This window comes from Magnolia sinica, chromosome 13 (assembly GCF_029962835.1).
Source record: "Magnolia sinica isolate HGM2019 chromosome 13, MsV1, whole genome shotgun sequence".
NCBI classification, from domain to species: domain Eukaryota; kingdom Viridiplantae; phylum Streptophyta; class Magnoliopsida; order Magnoliales; family Magnoliaceae; genus Magnolia; species Magnolia sinica.
Window position 1 is genome coordinate 65584195 of NC_080585.1, and position 17107 is coordinate 65601301.

The 17107-nt window shown below is 39.5% G+C and overlaps 1 non-coding gene across 1 annotated transcript; it reads right to left on the reverse strand.

Annotated features, from left to right (window-relative positions):
* Positions 1-953: 953 nt before the first annotated feature.
* On the reverse strand, positions 954-1061 carry LOC131224606 (small nucleolar RNA R71). Its single transcript, XR_009161077.1, has one exon. It is a non-coding gene; the product is annotated as a small nucleolar RNA R71 (small nucleolar RNA).
* Between the last annotated feature and the right edge of the window lie 16046 nt (positions 1062-17107).

The following is a 17107-nucleotide window of genomic DNA, read 5'->3' on the forward strand; positions in this document are numbered from 1 at the left end:
CTAGTTCTAGTTTTAGTTATTTCCAGAATACGTACATGTTTAGTCCCTATGGATTCAACCTCAGTCTCACTGAGTTATTACTACATTACGACCCTACATTTGGGGTCATGAACAAGTTTTTGACACCATTGCCGGGGACTATAGCTACATTTTTCTAGAATTAATTGGTATTAAAATTAGGTTAAGATTAGAGTTTATTTTTCTATTATGCTTTTAGGTTAGGATTTTTCTGAATTTTTTTTTTAGAGACTAACATTGTTTTTCTGTTTTATATGATCCTCACATTGCAACCCTAATGGGGTAACCTCTCTCCAACTCTCTCTTATTTTTTTAGATTTCTTATTTGTTGTAGCTTTTTCTTTTCTCTCTTAGATTTCAATAGTTTAGTTACTTAAGGGCTGCGAGTGTTTCATACCCAAGTGGGTTCGTGACAACACTCTCTGCTTCTTGAGTGAAGGAGGATTAGTTGAAGGGTTGCCTATCCATCTCTGAATTAGACACCACCTGAAATCCTCTGAATCAATAGAAGTTATGATTACACATCAACCTCAACACCCAGTTGAGGAAGCCTATGATGAGAATGAGGTACATCATGCACCCCCGCCTCATACTTTGCAAGATTATTTACAACCAGGGGTGAGTACACCTTCTTACATGATATTTCCGTTCATGCAAGAACTGTGGATGTTAAACCGGGGGTGATTCAACTTCTTCCAACGTTTCATGGACTAGAATCTGAAAGTCTATACTTGCATATGAAAGAGTTTGATAAGATAAATCTACATTACACTTATCAAATGTGTCTGAGGACACAGTAAGACTGAATTGTTTCCTTTCTCTTTGAAAGAAAAGGCTTAGTCGTGGTTACATTCCTTAAGGCCAAGGTCCATTGACACATAGGCTGAAATGACAAGGCAATTCCTTAAAACGTTCTTCACATATCATAAAACTATTACCTTACGGAAAGTAATCATGAATTTTGTGCAAAATGAAGATGAAACCTTCTTCCAATGTTGGGAGCGATTCAAGGGTCTCATAAATTCATGTCCACAACATGGCTACGAAACATGGTAGATAACAAGCTTTTTCAATGAAGGATTGACCTCATCCATTCACCAATTTATTGAGATGATGTGTAATGGGGAATTCATGAACAAGGAAGCCAATGATGCTTGAGATTATTTTGATAAACTCACTGAAAACGCGCAATCATGGGATACCTCCTCAAGAAACACCACTTCTAAGCCTACTCAATCAAAGGAAATGGGAAGAATTTATGTTTTAAAAGAGGAAGATGATATATATGTAAGATTGGCGAAACTCACAAGAAAAGTCGAGGCCATGGAACTTAAGAAGGTAGAACCCGAAAAAACTACAGAGTGGTTTGTGGCATTTGTGCTTATAACATACATATAACTGAAAATTGTCTAACAATTCCTACTTTTCAAGAGATTTTGAATGAGCAATCGAATGCCGTGAACAACTACCAAGGACCTTTTAGTGGACCCACCTAACATACATATAACTTAAGTTGGAAGAACCATCCAAATTTCAGTTGGAGGAATGGATAAACTACTACTCCTTAAGGGATCCTTAACGAATTTCTGAATCAAAGGAAACCTCAAGAGGATTTGCTCTTAAAACATATTCAAAATTAAGAGATTTTTAACTAGGGTATGCTACAAGCCTTTCAAGACTTACAAAGGCCATACAAAGGCTTGAGACAAAAAATTCAATTGGGGAGAAAGGGATCCTTCCAGCCTAGCCTCTTCCAAATCCAAATCCACAATATAAAATAAGTGACTCAAGCTCTTCAAATCAAATGGAGCAAGTTAAATCTATCACCACTCTTAGGAATGGGAAGATTATTAGCAAAACTATTCTTGCAAGGGCTGAAAAGCCTAAGGACCCGGAAGAAACTGAGAATGATAGACCTATCAATGCCCCACATGAGGAAGAATGGGAAGAGTGAGTAAGCCAATTACGCCATTCCTTTAACGTCACAGAAATTTTGTATAAAGACCCGAGTACCACCTCAGGCAAAAGACCATATACTGTGGAAATTAGATGAAAATTAATTAAGTACTAAACTAAATTAATTGGTGGATTAGCTTGAACCACTATCTATACAAACTGCAAGACCCAAAACCATTGAAATCGCTAACTCCACATTACTTAAAAACCTAGGAGAGAACCCAAAACCCAGTTGCTATCGGGAACACATTGAAACTCTGTATCTGACCTGAACCGCGCGTCGAAAGTCCGATGAGCATGAAACTATAGGGTTATGACCGTCATATTGGGCTTGATAACCATTGTGGGAATCGAGCTCAAATAGTATCCAGAAACGCACAACTTGAGCCCTAAGCGAAGTGTGTAGGAAACGCGAATATCCTTAGAAATTGCCTTGAAACTTAAGTGATTTGGGCCATTTGCTTATGGGAAAAATTGAAGACTTTAGACCATTAGATTCTGACCAAAATTCACCCATGAGTCAGGGAAATTTCCCTGTACCAATGGTATACTTGTGGCCTTGATCGAGGGACGACGACCGTTGATTTGATACGGGTCCTTCACGGCCTATCAGTTTGTCAAATTGCACTATAAACACAGTCCTGGCATAAATCCATTGTCAGGGAACTTGCTTCGACTTAGGTGAGAAATGGACCTTTCTAACGGCCCTGTTTGTCAAAAACAAGCACCCTTTGGCTATAACTTAAGTATACCATTGCCTTGAGGCCATAGACATCACTTCTAGGCCTATATAAGGACCTTAAAGCATCACTCTCTCATTCTATACGAATTTCTCTAACCCTAAGAGAGAGAAGAGAGAAAAGAGGAGAAAAGGGTGAGGAGTAGAGTGAAAGTTCGGGAGATTGTTGCTGGGATTCACTCTCACTACACCACGTACCAAATCGCCTCCCCACCATCGCTATACGAGCCATTCCAACCTCGATGTGGGTAAGAAATCCCAACCCTAATCTTGTTTTAGTAATCCAAATAAAGGAATCAATGAAATAGCTAACCTATTTCGTGATTTTGGTAACCATTGTTCTGTAGACAGGAGAGTAGGATTCGAACCGAGTTCAAAACGAGCAATCCGACGGAAGTTGCGGACTATAAACCTTTAGGTTATGGTTTTCAAGGCTTTAAATGTCAGCAATGATTTATGTCTGACTTGATTACTGCCATATGATCTTAGTTACGATGTATTCGATAAATTATACATGTGTGTGAACTATGTGAATATATAATGCATTCTATATATTTGTTGAAATGCTTGAATGAAATTGCAATCATGATTTGTGCTTGCCATGACTATTAATCTAAAATACATGTTCGTGGTATGTATAACAACTCCTTTATGAAAGGATTTTCCTTAATATATATTATAACTAGTTTAGTTCATGTAGGTGGTAATGTGTAGTCTAGGTGTTTGATAAAAGGTCTGAATGAGAAATTGTTTGATGAATCACTTTTAATAAGGGTGATGAGATAGGATTTTCAACTACCTTATCCATATTTATAAATTCCATCATGTAATGTAAATTGCTATTATGTGATTTATGGACGAAATGCATATGCATAATAACATTTTCAATGTATTTAATAAAATGCTCAAATGAGGATCATGTTTGAATTGTTTGTTAAATGTTGTTACGAGTAACATATGTGACTACCTATTGCATTTGAGTATGATTGGGACTACTACGTAGTCCAAGCAATTGGTAATGGTTCCGAATTGAGTGGCCGAACTAGTTTCGCCACATTAGATACGTTCGATGAATCCGATTCGTACGATGATTGTCGACAGTGGTTAGGCCACGTGGAGTGCTTACGCACTCCATTTCGATTAATTCAGTGTACACTCATGCCAATCGAACTTGTCAAATAACCCGATTGGCTTATTGTGTGTTTACCATGTTTGGACACTACTGCTTGAATCTAAGGTACCACTTACCAATGTGAAACCCGTTTCAACCAAGGTACCAAGATCCGCTAAGACTCATGAGCCAGGCATGGTAGTGTATGGGACACTGTGGTCAAGCTGTTGGCCTACGCTGGGGTGACGAGCCTCCCCGTAGTGTCCAGTGAGCAACCTAAATTCGTGACCTAAATATGATGGTGTATGGGACACCGTAATCGAGCTGTTGGCCTACGTTTAGGTGACGAGCCTTCCCGTAGTGACCTTGAGTATAAACTAGGCCTATGCTAAGGTGACGAGCCTCCTCGTAGTAACCTCGAGTATAAACTCTTGAACTTCCCTATCCACTGCTTTCATTATGGGTGATGCCCTACAACTTGCCTATCGTATGTGATTAGCTAGGATTGATGACCCTAGATGGATCTTTTGTTTAAGTTAATGATATAAAGGGACGTACCCTAGCTTCCCAAATTTACTGTATGAATAAGCCTAATTAATTACTTGACTAACACGACCATACACCACATTGCATGTGCTTTGGCGAGGAAGTGCATGTTTAGGGAGTTTGCCATGCACGATCGTGAGATGAAGTCACTGAGGGAGTGCAGGCGAGGGCATGCATCATTACTGCATATAATTCCTACATTAACAAGAGTAATTAAGAAGTGATTGCTGTATTGCTTTATCATTACTGCTGATTGAATTGATAACATGTTAACTTTTGCCTTATAGTACCACTGAGTTGATCACTCACTCCCACTCTGGGACAGTGTTTTAAAACACCAGCCAGACTCTGATTTAGATGCAGGTTCCGATGAGGCTTACATGATGAAGCCAGATTTCATAGACGAGGAGGAGTTCTCCTACGTGCAGCTCTCGGGCAGGTCTGTGTAGACTTAGAGCTGCATCGATGGGATTACAAGGATTATATGGAGTAGTCGTACCTTCACATTTTGTTATTTTGTATATTTTAAAACAACATATGTATATATTCAGCCCGGTAACACATTCATACTCTGGAGGTTATGAAACACGTATGTACTCTATATATTTATCTCAATCTTCTACTTGTTTAAGTACATTAACTCTGAGTCTGATATGTTGATTTGGTATAATCCCACTCATGTTTAATGCACTAATATGAACAATATTTAAACATTATTATCTATGTTGCATAAGTGATGCGTTAAATCTCGGGAGTTGAGCTTTGCTCGACCCCCGATTTTCAAGGCATTACAATTCCCCTAGCGGTTGATTATACCAAACTGTTTATTTAATTCTCAGGATATTTTAAAGGTGCTTAAGCAAGTGAATGTCAATATTCCTCTACTAGATGACATTAAACAAATTCTTTCATATGCCAAATTTCTGAAAGATCTATGCACCATCAAAAGACGGTAAAATATTCAAAAGAAAAATTTTCTAACAGAAAAGGTGAGTGTCATCCTCAAGCAAGATGTGTCACAAAAATATAAAGATCCTAGTAGCCCAACTATCACCTGTATAATTGAAAATTACCAGATAGAGCATGCACTTCTTGACTTGGGGGCAAGTGTAAATCTGATCCCTTATTCGGTTTACAAAAAATTGGGTCTAGGTGAATTAAAACCCACCCAGACCACATTACAACTTTTCGATCGCTCAGTTCGTGTACCGAGAGGGATGATTGAAGATGTATTAGTCCAGGCTGATAAATTCTATTATCCAGTAGACTTTATTGTCTTAGATACTCAACCCATCATAGATATGAGCACTCAAATTCCCATCATTCTTGGTCATCCATTCCTTGCTACATCAAATGCAATCATTAATTGTAGGAATGGAATTATGCATTTATCTTTTGAAAATATGACATTGGAGCTCAATATCTTTTTTAACATGAGCAAAAAGTCAAAGGATGTTGATGATATCCCCGACAATAACTTGATAGATTCTTTTATGAAAGATAGATCACTTTTGACTTTATACTCTGACACTCTAGAGGCGTGCTTGGATCACTCCCCTGATTTGGATGATGACACGATTAGGGAGATGAATGCCATGCTTGATGCTGTGCCAGTACTTGAAGTTAACCGGTGGAGGCCACAATTTGAGAAATTTTCCCAAACCGATGTAGTGCCTCTATAGTCTAGCCTCAAAGCACTGAAGCTTGACTTAAAACTTTTAACCGCTGATCTTAAATATGTCTATTTAGGTCTATATGAGACATACCCAGTGGTGATTCCTTCCCACCTTACGAAAGAACAGGAGAGTGTGCTTATTTCCACTCTCATTGAGCATAAAGAAGCCCTTTGATGGTCGATTGCGGACCTCAAGGGAATTGACCCTTTGATTTGTACTCACCGTATTCATCTTAGGGATAATACAAAGACCTCTCGACAACCACAACGTTGATTAAGTCCAAATATGAAAGAAGTGGGTATTATATACCCTATATCTGACAGTCATTGAGTGAGTCCAACTCGAGTGGTTCCTAAGAAGTCTGGAATCACCATTGTAGCTAATGCCAACAATAAACTCGTGCTGACTAGAGTTACTACTAGTTGGAGAATGTGCATTGACTACAGGAAATTGAATACTGTCACAAGGAAGGACCATTTTCCTTTGCCCTTCATTGATCAAATTTTGGAAAGGCTATCTGGTCACTGTTACTACTGTTTGCTTGATGGGTATTCGGGCTACAATCAGATAGAGATAGCCCTTGAAGATCAAGAAAAGATAACATTCACATGTCCCTTTGGCACCTTTGCTTACCGAAGGATGTCATTCGGATTATGTAAAGCCCCCGCTACTTTTTAGCGATGTATGTTGAGTATATTTTCTGACATAGTGGGGCAATCTTTAGAGGTCTTCATGGATGACTTCTTTATTTTTGGTCCATCCTTCAACAAGTGTTTAGAAAATCTTAAAAGTGTGTTGAAGCGATGTGAAGAAAAGAATTTAGTTTTGAATTGGGAAAATTGTCATTTTATGGTTCCCAAGGGAATAGTGCATGGACATATAATTTTATTCAAGGGAATTAAGGTAAATAAGGAGAAAATTGAAAATTGACCTTATCTCTAACTTACTTCCACCCAAGAGCACACGCGATGTGCAATCCTTCCTAGGACATGCCAGATTTTATAGACGATTCATAAAGGACTTTAGCCACCTCTCTCATCCTTTATGCAATCCACTTCAAAAGGATGTACCATATGAGTGGACTAAGCAATACTAGGAAGCTTTCACTAAGCTTAAGGCTATGTTGACTACCACACCTAACATGCAGCCACCTGACTGGAGCATACCTTTTGAAATTATGTGCGATGTGTCTGACTATGCTATTGGGGCGGTGTTGGGTCAAAGAAAAGAGAAGAAGCCCTATGTAATTCACTATGCGAGTAAAACTTTAAATTCTGCCCAAGTGAACTACTCTACTATGGAGAAGGAGCTCTTAGTTGTAGTGTTCACTTTAGACAAATTTAGGTCCTACTTGATCGGATCCAAGATCATCATCTACACAGACTATGGAACGCTAAAGTATCTTCTTTCTAAAAACAATGCTAAGCCCCACTTGATAAGATGGATCCTTTTACTCCCTTTTACTCCAACAATTCGACATAGAAATACAAGACAAAAAGGGAGTAGAGAACATAATGGCTAACCATCTCTCTACGCTTGATCTTCCTGATTCCCTTGAACCGACACCAATAAATAATATGTTCCCTGACAAACAATTATTTAAAATCTCTCAATTACCTTAGTTTGCTGACATTGCGAATTATCTTGCCACAGGTTTCACACCAACATATTGGACTGTGCAAGATAAGAAAAAATTCTTTGCCGAGGTACATAAGTTTTTTTGGGATGATCCTTATCTGTTTAAATATTGTCTAGACTAAATTCTAAGGAGATATGTGCTAGACAATGAACATCAGTGTGTTATATCCTTTTGTCACTCTCATGCCTGTGGTGGTCACTTTTCTGCTAAAAAGACTACAACCAAAATTCTACAATGCGGCTTTTACTGGCCCACTATGTTCAAAGATACTCATGAGTTTTGCAAAGCTTATGAGCGTTGTCAAAAATTGTGAGGATTGTCCTGTCAAAAGATGATGCCACTAAACCCAATTCTTACAATTAAAGCATTTAATTGCTGGGACATTGATTTCATGGGGCCATTCCCCCAATCCTTTGGAAATATTTATATTTTGTTAACAAAAGACTATGTCACAAAGTGGGTTAAAGCGATCATGTGTTGGAATAATGATCATCGAATAATCATTCGATTCTTAAAAGAAAATATCCTTTCCCAGTTTGGAACGCCTCGAGCCATCATTAGTGATGGAGGGTTGTACTTTTGTAATAGGCTATTTGAGAACTTAATGAAGAAATATGGCATCTCTCACAAAGTGAGCACTTCGTACCACCCGCAGAAAAGCGGGCAAGCTAAGATTTCCAACAGAGAAATTAAGCAAATTCTGAAAAAAACAGTTAACCCTAACCGTAAGGATTGGTTAATCCGCTTGACCGATGCTTTATGGGCTTACCATACAGGTTTTAAGACCCCTACTGGAATTTCTCCCTTTAGACTCGTCTATGGGAAGGCTTGTCACTTGCCTATAGAGCTGAACATAGAGCCTACTGGGCTATCAAAAATTTGAATTTTAACTTGGACAACGCTGACTTGCTACGCAAACTTCAATTGAATGAACTCGAGGAAATTTAGAATGATACATACGAGAACTCGAGAATTTACAAGGACAGGATGAAGGTGTTCCATGATCGGAACATCCTTTAGAAATCATTCACCTGGTCAAAAATTTCTGTTGTACAATTCTCAGTTACATCTTTTTCTGGGTAAGTTTCGATCTCGTTGGACCGGCCCTTTTACTGTTACTAAGGTCTATCCTCATGGGGCCATCGAGATAAAGAATCTAATGAATAACAATGATTTCAAAGTAAACTGACATCATCTTAAGCCATTTGTTGAGAAGCTTGATCCAAAGGACTTGTTCATACCTCTGATTGATCCTGTGTATTAGGATTGACCTCCTAGCCTGATGGAGGTGTAGTTGATTTATTGCTTTCATAGGATTTAGGATTAGAATAGTTTGTTTGTTTTTTAATAAGTTTAGTCTCCATGCTAACCCATCTACATGTTGAGAACTTTGGAAAAGCTTCAATTCTCCTTCTTCTGGTAATACCTTTCCATCACTTCTCCTTTCCTTTCGTTATCTCATGTGCATTGTATGCTTATATCTTTTACATTGAGGACAATGTAGATTTTAGGTTGGGGTGTGGATTAGGTAAACTAATCAGTGTTTTCTTGGTCATTGATCAAAAATTTTGAAAATTTTCAATTTCTCAAATTAAAAACCTATTCGGAAAGTGATGGTTTGTGTACTTAAAAATGCTTTGAGTATGATGATAAGATAGAGATTGAGTTTTGAATTGTTCGAGTTTGATTAACTGAGTAGATTATCATCTAAGTTCTTGTAAATATTTGATTAAGAGAAAGTTTAAATATCATATTGATCTAAATTACAAGACATATTCAATTCACTTTCTGTGAATAATGTTAGAATTTTGGATTGTTAGTATCTGAATAAGTGATAGATATTGAGAATTAAGTTTGGAGAATTTTATCCACCTTATAAAGATGAAAAGAACTAGTTAAAAAATAGAGATATCGATAAAAAGGTCATATGTGATGAAAAGATTGGAAAAGAATGAAGATGAAAAGAATGAAAGGAATGAATAAATAAAAATATCAGTGATATAAAATAAAAAAACTGGATTAGATATCTATGTTAGGCCTAAGGGCATGGACCATCATAAACGTTACAAGCCATCAATTAGATATCTAGGATTTTCCCCTAAAGAAGATAGGAAAATGAGGAATTAGAAACCCATATTTAGATTCCCCATTAAACTTACTAGTCATGGAATTTAGAAACTACGAGTCTAAGTACCCTCAGGACAAATCCTCAAAATCCCAAATGAACTTGTTCTAAACTAAGAGTCATACTTAAATAAGGTCACAATCAAGAAGAGGAAGTCTTCCATATAAAAATAGTGATTTCCTAATTTTTTCAGAATTTCTGACTATTTCAATGGAATTCTGACATGTTACAAAACCTCCACTAGTTATAGTAGGTGGAAGTACCAAAAATTTCGTAAAATTTTCTGGTAGCTCACATAAGCCCCCATAAATCTTCCCCTAAAATTTCAACCCAATAAGATCTACACAAAATTCTAAAAAAATCTGAAAATAACAAAAATTCATAGAGGAGCTACTGCTGGACAACAAGCTTTTATGCATTTCATAAGGGTGAAACAACCCCCAAACCATGAGATAATACCTCGAAAAAAAATTTGTAACTTCAAGAATAAGTCAGGAGCAAAAACCCCAAATTTTGAATGAATTGGACATACGAACTAGAGACTAAAATTTTAGGAGTGCATGGTTGTCTAAAGAACTTACACTCTCCACACAAATAAGGGATAAACAAAATGACATCACACTAGGATTTTTTTTCTCAAGGTACTAGGCACCACTCTGATCAACATCCCTGTCTACATAAGATATGGCCCCCATGCGAATGGTTACTCAAGTAAACTCCGTACCTCCAGAATGTACAACTGAGAATGGCGCTGCTCAGGAAATGCCTATGGGTGAGGCAACGCCATCTCTATTAGCAACCCATCAAGAAGCTACACTCTTGGGACCACCCTCAGGACTGGCACTGTCACACTCCAAACTAGGAAACCGGGCTCACAAAATTCCTGTCTCCAAATCCGATGCCGACAGCCTCTGCAGTACCCCATTCTCAACTCCTGGCACCCGTATGCCAGATTCCGATCCCAGGATCCCACAAGGATGATTTTTAGTATGATTTTTTTTGTAAACAAGCATAACCACAAGCATAACCAAGTCACAAAACAACATCACCACATATCCACTATAATAAATCATTGATTACAATGCTGAAAGGAAATACATGTATACAATAAAATCTTCACAAAGCCTGGCCACACGCTCCTACCACAGCGCTACTGTGACCTAACGTCACCTACATGCAACGGTCGTGCATAAGCTTATAGAAAGCTTAGAGGGTGGTGTAAGTGTGTGCGCAAGATAAGTGCCAAGCACACAAATATCAGAGTATGCAAAAATATTGGCAAATCTATAAGTCATACAATATCAGAGTATGTAATGCAGATTGGTTATGCAAATGCGAAGTCATAAAGAGCCAAATATCAGATGCCAAGGATGTAATGTAATATACAATTCCTGACGAACCACGATTACCATCAACCTCATCTAAGCCATAAAAATGCAAAAACATAGCAACCCAAATGCCATATGCCATGGATGTAATACAAGATGCAGTCCTGGCGAGTCCATACTACCATTGACCTTATTCAGGATATGTAATACAGAAGCATAATAAACCAAATGCTATGTGATGGGGATGCAATGCAATATGCGGTGCGAATGAAATAACCAAGATAGAGCGTGAAGTCGGGATGATAATACGTAGTATCGCAAGCTGTGAGGTCCATCATAAGGGACTTATATCCAAATTGGCCCATACCTGATTTGGATAGCTGGACACAATGTGGTAAACTCCTGATCTCAGGTTAGTCGCGTACCCAACCGAAATCATGGCCATTGTGAGGGTACATATAACAAATTATTTGTACACCACCAGCCCGAGTGGATTATGAATGAATGAATGAATGAGTAAAATACTGAGTATGCAACTCCTGCTTAGTAAGTCCACATATCAGTATCGTACCTCTCTGGGATCATCACCGGGGTCTAGTACACTCTACGCCACCTGCCGCCCCATCAAGTGCACAATTGGGTAAGTGGAAGAGACCTCACTATCTGCCTACCAATATCGGCCCGGCACGTTGATAGCGGACCCATTTATGAGCTGGTCAGACTCAGCCTAACATTGCCTACTCCCTTGGACAGGTAAGGCCATACTCCCTTCCAACAGACCACGACATAGTGGGAGACGCGGCCTATAGGTATATGGCCCTCATGCACTCATGTATTTTCACTCGGTTTAGACGTAGGAGTGTCCTCTGGTACTAAGAGGGTTTAGGAAATTTCACCCAGGGACATTTATAGCACCCCATGTAGAAAAAGATTTCTGGTGTCCCATCTGGCTATCTATGATATGCTTGTGGAGGCTACGGCCCTGATGTCGCTAGGGCATACGGTGGTCATATCACAAAATGTGAGATGCATAATTCATACCATCCCGTCATGCATTAAACTTGCGTGTACCGCGTGCTCATGTGGGGCAACTCTATTTCACAAAGAGTCCCATAGTAAACCAACCCAATGACATATGCTATGATCAATCATTCCTCATAACAAGCATACATATGATGCGTATGAGAATGTATCATGATGTAATAAAGTATATAGGCATGATTATCTGATAGGGCAGACAACAATACTCCACAATCGACCATCACCGGCTTATCACATACTACAAGTACAAACTGAACAACGTGCTCCTTCTACAACTATAGGAGCCTATGCGGTATGTCTTACATTAGCCTTCCAAGGCTCTGCATGATCCAAGATGGGGACGATGGGTCTAGTCCATACGTCGAGATAGGTTCTACATAGTGGATATACCAAACCTGATACTACATATTCTTCTATCTACGACAAGGGGTGATGATGTACTAAGCAACGGATAGCCTACATGATACACTAATGTCTAAGATGGACCTCGCACTTGTCTCAACAAAGAGACGAATGGTGTGGATGATATGTACATGTCATGAGGTCCTAGTAAATGGATACAAGGGTAGGATACACCTCTCATGGTGAGTCAAGTGGGTATATGACAAGGTGAGTTCACAAGGTGAGCTAACAGGGTGAACAATTGGGCTTCCTAAATCTCTATATCATGTAATAAACTGGGCTTTTCTATGAGAAGCCAGATATGCACATAAAGTGGGTTTTGGTGGAGTACCTACACCTAGGACTATTTGTCCTTCCAAGCAGATCAGGTAGCCCGCTTAACACCTAAGTGAGCCTTGGGTATGGTCACTAAACTTGGGCAAAACATGCATCTAGATGGGTCACCTTTCTATAGAAGGCCTGGTGTGAACACAAGGTGGGCTTCAAGATTTGGGCAGTCCTACATAGCATGGCGGGAAGCACCATTATTAATGGGGGCCCAACAGTTTGGGTTAGCACACTAAGGGAGATGAAAATGGGCCTAGCAATGGGCCCTGGGGAGAGATACAATGTGGATATTTAACCATCATTGCTCTTACAATGTGGACATTAAACCATCATTGCTCCCAAGGCATGGCCCATTTAATATCAACTAGGAACATAGATGGGCATCATAAAATCATTACATACATCCTGGTGGAATCACACATCACAATGGGACCCATATACACCACATTGGGCCTCACACAAGGGCTTTATATACATTGCATTGGGCCTCACTCATGGGCCTCAAATACATCACAATGGGCCGCATCACATGGGCCTAATACACATCACAATGGGCCGCATCACTTAGGCCTAATACACATCATAATGGACCGCATCACATGGGCTTAATACACATCATAATGGGCCGCATATACATCACATCGGGCCTCATCATACGGGCCTCATATACAACACATCAGGCCTTATCATATGGGCCTCATATATAACAATCAGTCCTCATCATATGGGTCTCATATACATCACAATGGACCGCAACAATGGGCCTCATATACATCAAAATGGGTCGTATCATGTGGGCCTCATATACATCAAGAGGGCCCACCATCCTAGCTGGACTATCTACACCATTCATCTATTTTTAGAGACCATTATAAAGCATTGCCCCCCAAAAAATGAATCATGTCGGAAGATCATCTGGACCATACCACAAATAGCAATGAAGATAATGATTTTCACCATTAAATAATTCACAGGGCCCACCATAACGTTTATTTTCCATCCAATCTGTTCATAAGGTCACAAAGACCTGAATTAAGAGGAAAAATGAATTTCATATTAATCTAAAACTTTTGTGGTCCCAAACAAATTTCAATGGTAGACGTTCAATCCTTCACTGATCTTTGCAGTGTGGTCCACCTAATAGACAAATATGCCGTATTTCCCGTCTCCGGCATTAAGACGAGCTCGCAAACGGATGGACAGTTGGGATGAAACACTTACCTCAGGATCAGACTCACAGATCTTGCTGACGTGAAATACAACAACTGTATTGTTGCTGGTAGGCTGCTAGCCCATCGCCCAGGAGATGGATGGCTGGGATATAACACGTATCTCACATTCAGACCCACCTAACTGGGCTGCTGGGCCACCGTCCAGGAGATGGACAGCTGGGATGTAACACATATCTCATGATCAGACCCACCTAACTCGCTGACATCAAACAGATGGACAATTGAGATGTAACACATGCATCATGATCAGGCGCACAGAACTTGCTGACGTCAAACAGATAGACGGTTGAGATGTAACACACACATCATGATCAGGCCCACAGAACTTGCTGACGTCTCCCCACATCCTTAGATGGACAGTTAGGATGAAACACATACCTCATGTGGGACCCTCAGAGCTTGTTGACATTAATGCAGCAGCTAGATAGCTGGTGAAGGCACTCTAGCTAATCCGTTTTCACAAAGGTGGGTCCCACGTGAGGCCCACCATATAATACTATATATTATTATATTATATTATATTATCTTCTTTTTTTAAATGATGCATCGTCTAGGATGCAAAATACATAGAGGTGGTTTTCCACTGCCGGATGATGGATGGCGTGGATAATATCATGCATCAAGGTGGGCCACTAAATGGGAAAGAGAGATAGGGGGAGAGAGAGAGAGAGAGACGTTTGATGGAGGGACCCCGCCACTATGGGCCCTCCCTTCCATGCATTACAAAAACATGAGTTACAAAACATACATCAAGTGGGTCCCATTACATGTGGGCCCAACGATCAAAATCAACAGTGGAGATCCCTTTCCACCAAGGAAATGCAAGGTCTAGATGACCATTTATGATGGGAAAATAAACATCATGATGAGGTCCATGGAGAATGGCCCCATCATGGGATGATCTTATGAATCATGGTGGGCCATCAACCACACCTAGGGTCCAAAGTGATATCTATACCATCAATCGGTAGGCTCTACTGACCCATCATCAAAAGCATAATCTAATCCTATAAAATACCCTCTGATTGCTAATCTTCTAGGCTCCTTGGAATGCTAAGCTCCTTAACTTCAACTTTGATGGGGGATGATGAAGATTGAAAGGCTAGGATGAGAGATAAGGGGGTAGGAAGTGGGCCTTGATCTTAAGTTCTTTCTCTCCTTGGCAATTACTTGAAAAATGGTGGAGAGAATGGAGATGGGATGGAGTAAAGGATGGGAGAGAGGGATGGTGTTGTGTTAGATGGATGGGATGAGAGGGATGGGTGGTGTAAGAGTGGGATGGGTGGAGAGAGAGAGAGAGTGTTGACTTTGGGGATGGCTTGTGTAAGAGAGGGATGGGTTGTGTACTTGACTTGTGATTGATTGATTGATGTAAAAGGTGGTAGAGATTCTCTCAAAATTCATAATGTACGGCGTTTTTCTTGGAATAAACGCGAGCCCACAACTGCTAACCTAGGTATCGCATCGGTGTGCAAGTCACAGCGTTGGAACCGCGGCGATAGCGCAGTCGCAATGGTATAAGTCTCAGGTCGAGTCGACTCAGATCTACAAGATGTGACTTAGGGTTACACGTAAACACTGATTATAAGTCGCAGGTTGCCAAAATTCAAAGGGGAGGATCACAAAGGTCTAAAGAACGGTACAGGCTAGGATACGGGCCTTGCAGGCACCCCCTGATACACAAGCATGGGCACCATTCTTTCCATCCTGGGGTGAATAGAGACATTCATGCAGAGGACCCAACAAACCGTGGATAACCTATAACAGCAGGTTCACAATACCATCCGAAGGACCACCTCACCTACTGCATCGTCCACTCATGTTGCCCCACCAACTCCACCTCGCTCAGAATACCACGATAAGTCAGTCATGCTAGAAAAATTCCAAAAGGTATGTTGTTGAGTGTCAAATATTACATCTTTTCCCATATTTATATCTTGGTATTATGAACATGATAACACTTAATGGGTATATTTTAAACATGTTTGTCTTGTAAGGTGAGTTTAAGAGCTTGGATTGAAAAGAATGTTAAAAGCATAGATTTAATGCTCAAGAATCACCAAGGCAAGGGATAGATCTTAGGAGACCAAGATCGAAGATATTAAGACCCCAAGATTCAAGGAAACCAAGTGGAGAAGGAAGGAAGCCGAAAGTGCAAAGTGTAAAAATTCACACTGTTTATGTCATCGACCACCGTTCGATGACATCGAAGCCAGTCTTTAATGACATCAACCATGGGTCGATGGCATCAAAGAATTATAGAAAATCAAGTTTGGTTGCTAGACAAATTGGATGCAGTTCTCGGTGACATCGAAGTCATGTTCTATTGCTCAAAGACCTATTCGATGACATCGAGATTTTTGTGAAATTTTGGAATAACTCACTGGAACACTCTGGACACATTCTCGATTAATCGAACACCCTTCGATGATATCGAAGGACTGTTCGATGACATCGAAAGCATGTTCGGTGACATGAAAAGTTATGCATTGGGAAAGACATTATGTAGTGCGAAAAGATGCGACTTTTTCTTATATCTTTATTTATTTTTAATGCTTTGTTTTAGGGTTTTAGATCCAATCATGTCTATGGTTGGCTAAACCTCTTAACTAAGGCTAAGGGGTGAAGCTTGTAGCATGTTGGGATGATTTTATTTCTTTGATTCTTATTCTTGTTAAACCTCATTGATTTCTAGTTTCATATTAAAGGAATATTTTTCAATTTTCTATGATTTATTGTAACTCAAATTACAATAGATGCTGTGATAGCTTTGGATATCTTCTTTCCCTGTTTTGAGATTGTGAGATTGGTAAATCCTGTTGTTCACCATCATCTCTTGGGTATAGTAGGATGATGTAATCGCTTCCAATCACCACAATACTCCTTCATTGAGGATTAAATCAATAAAAAGTTTAGAGAATTGATTTAATTGTTTTATCTTCCAATTGGATAGGATATGACTCTAAT